The 10,142-nt window shown below is 43.8% G+C and overlaps 1 pseudogene; it reads right to left on the reverse strand.

The window, feature by feature from the left end:
- Positions 1 to 4: 4 nt before the first annotated feature.
- Positions 5 to 4,098, reverse strand: LOC129868994 (choline-phosphate cytidylyltransferase B-like; annotated as a pseudogene).
- Positions 4,099 to 10,142: the final 6,044 nt, after the last annotated feature.

Here is a 10,142-nt window from a genome sequence, read left to right on the forward strand (position 1 = left end):
GAAATGATTGTTTTGTATTTAATATTTCATAGAAACAGTGTATTATTTTTAAAAGAAAATGTGTGAAATGTTTTGTTTTTACTGCATATCATAGACAACTGAATGCAAATTTGAGCGTTTCACTAAGTTTTTGTGTGGTACCGGAATCAGAAGTGAGAATGGAGTGAGTCAACTGATTGAGATACCACAGTGCATTCAGTTACCTTAACAACATACACAATCAAATAACACAAATATGGTAAACTGTGGGTGACATCTTACATACACGAAGTGCACAAAGTAACCGTGTACACTGAGTGTTTGTGTTTGTTTGGGAATGACAGTGACATCTCTACTCGTCATCCCCCTCACTCGTGCTGCTGAGGGAGGTTAAGGGATGGGCACCCTTGCGAGGGGGAGGTGGGAGAGGAATGAGGGGAACGGGGAGAACGAGGGGATGTGGGAGAGGAGGGAGGCGATGGGGAGCGCCCTCTGGTGGGGCTGCTACTGGGGGAGCCACGGGGCGAGGCAACGGGTGACGCGTAGGGTGACAGGGCCTGGAGCATGCGCCCACTCTGCTCCTGGATCACATGCTGCTCAGAGAGGGAGAGAGAGAGAGAGCAGGACGGATAGAGAGAGGAACAGAGAGCGAGAGCAGGAGAGAGGGAGAGATAGGGAGGGAGAGATAGAGGGTGAGGGAGAGAAAGAGTGAATGAATATTTTTTTTTTTGTCCAAGTAAGTGTTGCTTTACTAAGCTACTTGTTCATAATGAGTGGTCACTTGCTTAGAGGAATGAGATCAATACTAACTATCTTCCCCTATTGACCGGTAACACTTCCTACTATGGTATCTATTGTGGGCTAAAGGTAAACTCACCCACGCTCCATCTGGACCAAACAACTCCAGGAAATTTCCAATGAACTCCCGTGACTTCTCCTCCCACTTCTGGATGAGGTCATGGCTCTTCTCCTCCACCTTGAACACAAAGTGCTTGGACTTCTCCTCCACTGTCTTCACCGTCTCCTTCATACGATCCACCTGGTTCTGCAGACGGATTTTCTTCTCCTGCAGAATAAATCAAATGTGTAGACTACTTGAAATGCTTACTCATGAGCCCATTCCCAACAATGCAGAGCTAGAAAGTAAGACAAATATTTGCTTTAAAAAAAAAAGGAAATAGTAACACAACAATAATGAGGCTTTATACAAAGAGTACCAGTACTGAGTCAATGTGCAGAGGTACGAGGTAGTTGAGGTAATACAGTATGTTCATGTAGGTAGGGGTAAAAGTGACTAGGCAATCAGGATAGATAAACACAGTAGCAGCAGTGTGTGTGTGTGTGTGTGTGTGTGTGTGTCAGTGTGTGGGTAGAGTAGTGAGTGTGCATAGAGCCAGTGCAAGAGAGTCAGTGCAAATAATAAAGATTAAAAATAAATTAATAAAGTCAATGTAATAGTCTGGTGGCCATTTGATGAACTGTTCAGCAGTCTTATGGCTTGGGGGTTGAAGCTGTTCAGGAACCTTTTGGTCCCAGACTTGGCGCTCCGGTACCGTTTGCTGTGCGATAGCAGAGAGAACAGTCTATGTACGACAAGTCAAGTGGTCGGCTATAAGGCATCAACTAAAGGTGGTCTTCTGTTATCAACCACAACCACCAACACTGTAACAACCATTTCACGTCCTCAAATACAAATTATTGTAACAAATGGTTATTCCAACTTAATTAATTGTTCGAAATTAATTAGGTGATTGGGTCATTCATACCCTGATGAAGCTAACGTTGAGGTCTCTGGCTGTGTAGCCTCTCTGCAGGTTGCGTCGGACATAAAGGTCATAGTCTCTCACTATCCTGGTGATGAGGTCGGATGTAGAGATGCCGTCTGTCCTCTGTGTGGCCACAAACATCCCTGAGACCCAACAGAGAGAACACAGCTCAGACAAGATGGCACAGGTAAGGGAATAGGCGGTAGGTAGCTCAGCAAACACACAGAGACACAATCTCAAATGGCTTCAAGTTCATGTCTGTTTCAGAGCAGATTTGTTTACCTGCTTCCTTGATGTGTTTGTAGACATCCTCTGATCCTGCAGAGGTGTATGGGATATCGTCATGGGCCACAAAGTCAATCTGGTGAAATCCCAGAATAGCACTAAAATGATTTTATGTGGAAAAAAGGGACATGGGCTATGTACATCTGTATCCGATTTTAGGACTGATCAAATCAAATATATTTATGAAGCCCTTTTACATCAGCAGATGTCACAGAGTGCTTATACAGAAACCCCAGCCTGGAACCCAGAACCGCAAGCAACGCAGATGGTTTGTAATATTGAGTGGTGTACTGTATATGACCCAGAAGTGCCGACCTTGTGTTTCTTCAGGAAGTCAGGGCTAAGGGTCCAGGGAGCGTCCCGCACCACCTCATCCACATAGCGGCAGTGTATCAGGGCTTCGTAGCGCTCCGACTCTGTCATCACCGTGTAGCCCTTATACTTGTGTGTGAGTTCATCACTGCAGACTGCAAGGACAGACACACAATGACATACTCTCTCTGTGTGGTTTATGTACATGCTTGTTTGTACAGTCTTTGAAAGGCACTTGAAATTCAAAAGTTATGATTTACCTCCCACTATGAGATGTGTGTTAGGGAACAAGTTCTTTGCTTGCATCAGAGCACGCGCGTGTCCAGAGTGGAAGAGGTCAAAGATCCCATCGGCATAGACTCGCACTGGCCGGATTGCTACAAGAAAAGCAAAAACAATAACTGTATCGATGTCTCGCTGCGTTCTCCTTGTCTCACCTCTCACGTTCACATCCCTCTGACTCTCTCTTGACTGGCCCTTATCTCTTCTCTTCCGCTGCCCATCCTTCAATATTCCCAGTGAAGATTGATAAAACTGGTGGTGAAACTGACCTATGATCCGTCTGACTGGTCTGGCCTGTGGAGACCTGTAATGAAGACTGACCTGGCGTGTCTCTCTTGGCCTGGGCGATGGTCATCTTTTCATGAGGAACTTCTGACTCATATCCTGTTTTCTTGGCAAATAATGCTGGCTCCCTCAGAGTCTGAGATGACACAGAAAGAGTTAACCTACCTCATGGGAGGGGATATCAGTACATAAATGATTTGGGGATAATAAATACTTTATAAGTAAAGTATTTTATGTTTACAGTGATGGAAATCATCGGGGCAGTGATAAGTGTTTGGATATGTAAGGAATTTCTGGCTTCATTCGTGTTTATATCTGCATGTGAGGGCTAGTGGGTGTGTATATGGTTGCTAGGAAGTATCTGTAGAGTTGTCAGTATACTTTGAACTCTGAGCTGTTTGACATCTGTACATGATTTAAGAATTGACTTCAATCCCTGCGGAAGAAAAAGTTTTCATTGAAGGTAGAGATCAATTTACCATGCGAAGAGCTATACCACAATGCTTTAACATTATGACATTTACAACAGTGACAGTACCATGACATTTATTGAGGAATCGTTTGTAGCTGCCTATGTTATACAATACACTGGGGTACAGAGTCAGGTATAGCCTACCTTCGACACATGCACTCCCATACTGTACAGAGATTCACTAAAGCATACAATAAGATCATATTACACAATACTTATTTCCAGAGCAACATAATAATTCACTGTTGTTGGCTACACTAAGTTTACTAGTAATGATAGATCAAATATAGAATTGTAGAAAATGCAACATTTGCTGAGTCAGCAATGCTGGCTGCATATAGGGTTTGTCATTGAGAATGAAGTACTGAAAAATAGGCTCAAAATGTGGATCAGTAGTCTCTGACAGTAAATCACCTCAGACCTGGCAGAGATTAGACATTATATGCAAAAAAAAAATTTAATTAACCGTTTGATAAACCTCCTATAGGTAGTCTAACTCACCTTGCGGGGTCCCCCACTGCGTTGCTGTTGGGGCTGGTGTGGTCCGCTGTTGGCTCTGGAGCCACGTCTCCTTCCCACCATGCTGGATGTTCTGTTGCCTTGTTCACCTGTCGACTGGCGCCTCGTCCGCTTGCTCGTACTCCAAGCCTGTCAGTGCTGCACTCCTGCAATCTATGAGGGAGTTTGAAAGTTTGCATGTTGCTGGCTGGTCTGACCCCGGTGACAAGAAAATCTAATGTGCAAAGTTCAAGGTAAAGAGTAGTTGATACTTCAGGCTCTGTAAAGGAAAGGAGGTGAATCAAGGGTTCCCCACGTAGGCCTAAACAGACATTTACAATCTGACTGCTCTCTTATTTTTTGGTCTAAGCTTATAAATTATATGTAAATGTAGTCATGCTGTTATGAACTTTCTTACATTTGTAAAGTAATAAATAACCTTATTATTGGCGTGTCTACTGGAAACAGATGTTCAACTTGGTCTCGTGGGATAATATAATTTCATTTTTAACATGATATTTCCGAGTTTCATGAATAGAAACTGCTCCCAAAAATGATCTGACTGGGGCGACCTTTGGACCCAGACATAGTAGTGGGACAAGCTGTTCCAGTGGGTCAAGAGGAAGCTTAAAGTTGCCTATCTATGTACTCCACTGCAATGTTTACTGAAAGCTCAATCAATCAAGCAACGTCATTAATGGCCCACACGACACATCTGTGACTGTCATTCCACTTGATCATGATTCCCAAATCACCCCATGGACATTGACACTATGCCCTTATGCCTGAATCACCCCATGGACATTTGGGCCATAACATAAGACTGTATTATCCCATTGAGCTATAGGCTAGGCCTTCCCTTGCAAAAATACGCATGACAAATTAGCAATTTTTGTAAATATAAACGTACACTACTTAGCCTAAAAACATGGTTAAAACTATAATTTGAATATCAGTCCCTGCATCCGTATTTGTAGTCTATGGATTTGAGAGTGGTTGCATTTCTCTAGTCCCATCTCTCAGCTTTTTACCGAAACTGTGGCGGGGATTCCCATTTGTTAATGTTTCAATTAAGGATGGCAGCTTGAAACACCTTTAATAGAGTAATAGGGTTTAGAATGGTGGAATCCTCTAGTACGTGAGTTACATTCATGCCATTAATATCAATCAAAGCTTCTGAAGTCGAGAGCAAGGTCCTTAGTATTGCAAACCAAAATAAATGTATTGAAAGCAAAACATAAACCCAAAAGAATTGACAACGAAACGAAATATTGCAAGAGCAAATTAATCATGAATGGATCCCATTTTATGATACTCAATGAAATAAAACTACTCCCTCTTTCCTGTCTTTGGTTGTGTTACCTTGGCCTTTGCTTTCGCTGCCTTTTTTCCAGTTGCAAGTTTTGTAACATTTGTTCCAGCACCCTGCACCCCACTGCTGGTTTGCCTCTGAAGATAAGCATTGTTGATCCTGGATGGGAGGAGAAGACCAGATATAGTTGGAAGTGGTGAATTTTTTACTTTAAAAATCACGTCATTTATTCACAGGTGTGTTCACGTGTCTGAAAAGCAAGTGATATTTTAAATGTTTTTTTTTTGTAAGGATGAACTCGAGGAGCAAGATTGGCGAAAGCCTGATGATCTGAAAATAATATTTGAGTGGTAGCAAATCATTGGCAACAGGGAGAAGTATAAGGAACTGTTACCCAAAGCCTTTGTTTTGACCTACTGGTTTGTGGTCAATTACATTTCTATTGTTAAGCATGTTATTTATCAGTAAAGACTTTCAGCTGTTCACAATAATGTCTAGGATGGAAGGGTATGTGGAATCAGAAAAGTATGACATGGAGGTAGACATTTTGTGTCCTGAGCCCCATCATGCTTTAATACACACCATGACGTCATACTTTCCCTTGAGAGTTTGTAATTCAGTGTTCATGAGACGGTTGATAAAACTCACAGTTTCTGCAAAGTGCAGACCATATTGTGTATCTGTCACAGTTAAGCACACTATTCGCTATGTTGAATTAAATGTGCCAGTTCCAAACGTAAATCGTGTTTTATTCCATTGGAGTTTCAAACCAGTGGAGGGCAGTAGAGCACTAGTTTATAGCGCTGCAAAAAAATGCCTTTCCAAAATATTGTGCCGACTGCGCAATGCAAACATTGGAAAGACTGGTTGAATGCTCATTGAGACTGGTTTAACATTCATTGAAAGTTGAAATCTTAAGATCTCAGAAAAGACATACTGATGGGTAATGAAATAAAGCAACTGATAAGAGGTCCTGACCATTTGCGCTGGTCCCTGCAGCCGACATAACCGGGTTGACAGTCAGCCTTGGGGTCTGTGAGGGTGACGTCACACCAGTAAACACCTGTTCTGTCGGGGACGGAGGGGGGGGGGGGGGGGCATGCGGTAATACCGTGAAGAATCCTTTTATCTGCTCTATTGGGTTGGGGGGCCCTGAGAGGGTGGAACGGGGGTGTCAAACAGCTGCGCGTGTCTCCTTGATTAATAGATGGCTTATGGGGGGACAGACAGTACTGGGGCTGTTGCGCTGGGATCAAATGGGACAAATCAAGTGCTCTGGGCCTCATTATGTGACTCATTTGGAACGCTACTGGTCACCCTCTGTTAGTTCAGTGTTCTCAGCAAAGCGTTCTGTGGTGTTATCAGATCATATAAATGAACACTGTCCATCGTTCCCAGCTTTCCCAATTATCAGCTTAGCACTCAAATCAACAAATTATGTTACCTTAACAGCCGGGCCATTTAGCTAGTGTTCTGAAAGGATACCAAAAAAAATTCTATTAACCTTTTACTGCAGTGGGATGAATCAGGGTCACAATCTACTTGAAAGAAAATAATACAACTCACACACATGGTTATGGGCAAAAAAATATAGATATTTTGAGTTTGCATCCCAATATTACACTTTATAGACATCACAGAAGACTGAAATATAACAAAACCGTTGGACATGGAAACACCGGACTTTCTGCAGTTTAAAAAATAATCATGTTTATTAATTAGGAAATGATAAAAAATATGAATAACATTCCAACCATGAGCCCACTAGGTCATTTGACTGCAGGAAAGGGCTACTAGGATATATCTTACCCAATTAAAAGCCACTGTTCAATGAGATGATTGAATGGGTCCACTCCTCCACAGTGTCCCCGCAATATCCCATCCTGACATACAATAGTCACGGAGAGGTAGTCACGACAGGACCTTTCTTGAGAAATGTGAAACTTCCAAACTAGACAGCACCCAGCCGCCCAGCTCTCAACGATGGTTCTCATGTATCGGCCAGCCTTGTTCACGGTATGGCTTAATGGCTCCTGGGGAAGGGGATCTGTCCCTCAGGACCAATGTGTGATTGTAGAGAGGGAGATGTTGTTGAAGGAGATGCTAGGCTTCAGACAGACTGTAGGCCACTGTGGCATGTTGGCCATCAGCTGGCTGTCAGAGTGGCATTAGGTCTGTACCTCTGAGGATAGTAAGTATGGGTTATCCACTTCCAACCCTTAACCACATGAATCCTTTTCATTGTATGGTATTGTATAGAACGATTCCTATGTGTTGAAGGAACGATGTGTAGAAGGAAGGTTTTTTTGTGGCTATGTACTCATATGATGGTTGGCATCAGTGAGTGCATGGCTACCCACATGTTCTGGGCGTCAGTGATTGTGTAGTGTGGCGTAGGGATGTACATGTACTATTTGTCAACCAGATGGTGCCCATATCTCAGAGACAAAGCATTAGTTACATGACATGGCGTTGGCAAAGGCTGGTTTGTAAAGCAACATTCTTCCGGTGTGTGTTTTAAAATGGAGAGAATATAAACCGTAGGGCAATAGGGTTGGCTCTAGCATGTCTGGCTAGTGTTCCGACAGTGTTTGTCTTCTAAGAAGGCCTGGCGCCACACACACATGATCTGTGGCCTTGTGGAGTTTCTGAGTGGAGGTGGCAGGATGCCATGTCCCTGTACCTCTGAAGTAGGCCCGTAATGTTTGGCATGCAGGGCAGCAGATTATCACACTTACCTTCTATTGTTACTCATGAACCAAATCTGTTCTGGGTGTTTAAACGAAAGCGGGTCCCTTCTTTTATTAATGGTGGTGCCACTGGCTTCTTGGAAACAGGTTAAATTGTAGCCTGCCATCTAAGTGAATTGAGTGGCCTCTTGGCAGGGGGGGGGGGGGGGGGCGGCTGACGTGCAACAAGCACCTGCGCTATTTGGAGGGGGCTGCAGATGGAATTCCTTCTAAGAATGGCCAGGTCTTCCCCAGAACTGAATGGTTCCCCGATGACATGGCCTACTTCAGAAGGCCAAAGGTCTGTTTAGTAAAGGCCAAGAATACAACACAAACAACAATGATTATTGAGGCATTGTGACCATGCTCCAATTTCTACTGCTTAGAAAAGGTTCCGTATGACACAACTAGCACCTCATAGGATAACCCTCTCTGACCCAGCAACACAAAGCTGTTGAACTAGCCCACTGCCTAATTAGATACGAGAACCAACCATGAGCACTCCCCGTGTTGCAGCACACAGACAACACCCCCAGGATCTACTTCACCACGCCAGGCTCTATGTACCCTGATGTCTCCAGATAAAGGGATCAAGCATTGAGCTTTATCTGGTAGACTAGGTCTAGGACCGTGGTTGAGTGTAATCCCTCCAGGGTAATGTGGGTCCGAGTCATTTCTTCCCATAGAGGGCAGTTTGGTGAGGCTTAATTGAGTTAAGTTACCGACTAGTGGCTCTGTGCCACTGGTTTGTGGAACACTGTGAGGAGTCTGATCCCTGGCCTCTTGGCAACTGGCCACCGGCCTCAGAGTTAAATTAGACCCATTATCTGCTCCGTGAATCCACCTCGTGTGAAAATGTGGACCATTCCTGTGGCCGTAACTCACTCACCCAGGGCTGAGAGAGAGGGGTCTGCAGGGATGGAGCCAGTGGGTAGAGGGGGGTGGAGGAGAGATGATCTGAGTAAACATTCTCCCCAGCACATGCTCGTCTGCACTCCCAGATTATGTACTCTCAGTTGTCAGAACCACAAAATGTGTCCTTTGATTTTCCAGGAATAAGACAAAATGTGAGAGGTGCATGCGTTGCATTGTGACAACCTCCCACCTTCAGCCCTTTCCACCAGTATTCATTGGAAGAGGGGAGGACTGGAAAATCACGGTGCCAGTATGTATTTGACATCTCTGAGATACGACACTGCTACAGAGGAATGGGGTCAGACTCATTAGGGATCAGGCTGTCGCTTAATGGGACAAAATAAAATAAATAGATTACTTTTATGGATTAAATAAAGTGTGATTTACAACTTGATTGTTGTCAGGTACGTATTTTAGAGGTTGTAATTAAGAGTTATTGCAGGGATAGTATTAATGGGGGACAAACCTGAAGAGCAATACCTCTGTTGAACAGCACTGCACGGTGAAATAAAGACTGCAATTAAACTAACTCAAAGACTTTATTTGTTTATGATAACACTGAACAAAGCCTGGCGAATGGGGGTATGGGGTGATCAATAATGTGGTTGTAAATGGCTGATGGTTATTGGATAGTGCTGGTGCTTGTATGGTATGAGGTGGATGTATAGGTTATACCACATTGGTAGGTGATGGAGTGATGGTTGCGTGTGTCTGTGATGTGTTGGGGTATGCACCAGACAGCCCCAGCATTGTCAAGATGTTTGTTCAGCGGATAACAGGCCAGGCCAGGAGAGGGGTATGTTTAGGATAGGGATGAGGTAGGTCTTGATTTACAGAGGTGTCAGGTCCAGAATGCTGCCCTCACAGGCTTCTGAAGTGATTTCAGGCAGTTGTATTAAATAAGAGGTGAGATTTCTGGGGACTTAGGGGTGCAGAGCAGGGTGAGTCTCCGTTCCATTACCACAGCACTGAGGCATGCGCCTCCCGGCCTGGTTAGTGACCTTCAAGTGACATCAGAGTGACAGAGCCATGCTCACAGAGGCTCAACTGTAAATGAGACAGAAAGGAGCAAGAAGGAGAGCAGTTCAAATGGGCAAAAAACACGCACATTTATTTCCAAAGCGCCGTGGGGTGTGACAGGGATACAGATTGAGCCCCACCTTCTTCAACGTACAGTACCAGTCGAAAGTTTGGACACACCTACTCATTCAAGGGTTTTTCTTTATTTTTACTATTTTCTACATTGTAGAATAATAGTGAAGACATCAAAACAATGAAATAACACATGGAATCATGTAGTAACCAAA

The sequence above is a fragment of the Salvelinus fontinalis genome, chromosome 13 (genome assembly GCF_029448725.1).
Source record: "Salvelinus fontinalis isolate EN_2023a chromosome 13, ASM2944872v1, whole genome shotgun sequence".
Taxonomy (NCBI): Eukaryota; Metazoa; Chordata; class Actinopteri; order Salmoniformes; family Salmonidae; genus Salvelinus; species Salvelinus fontinalis.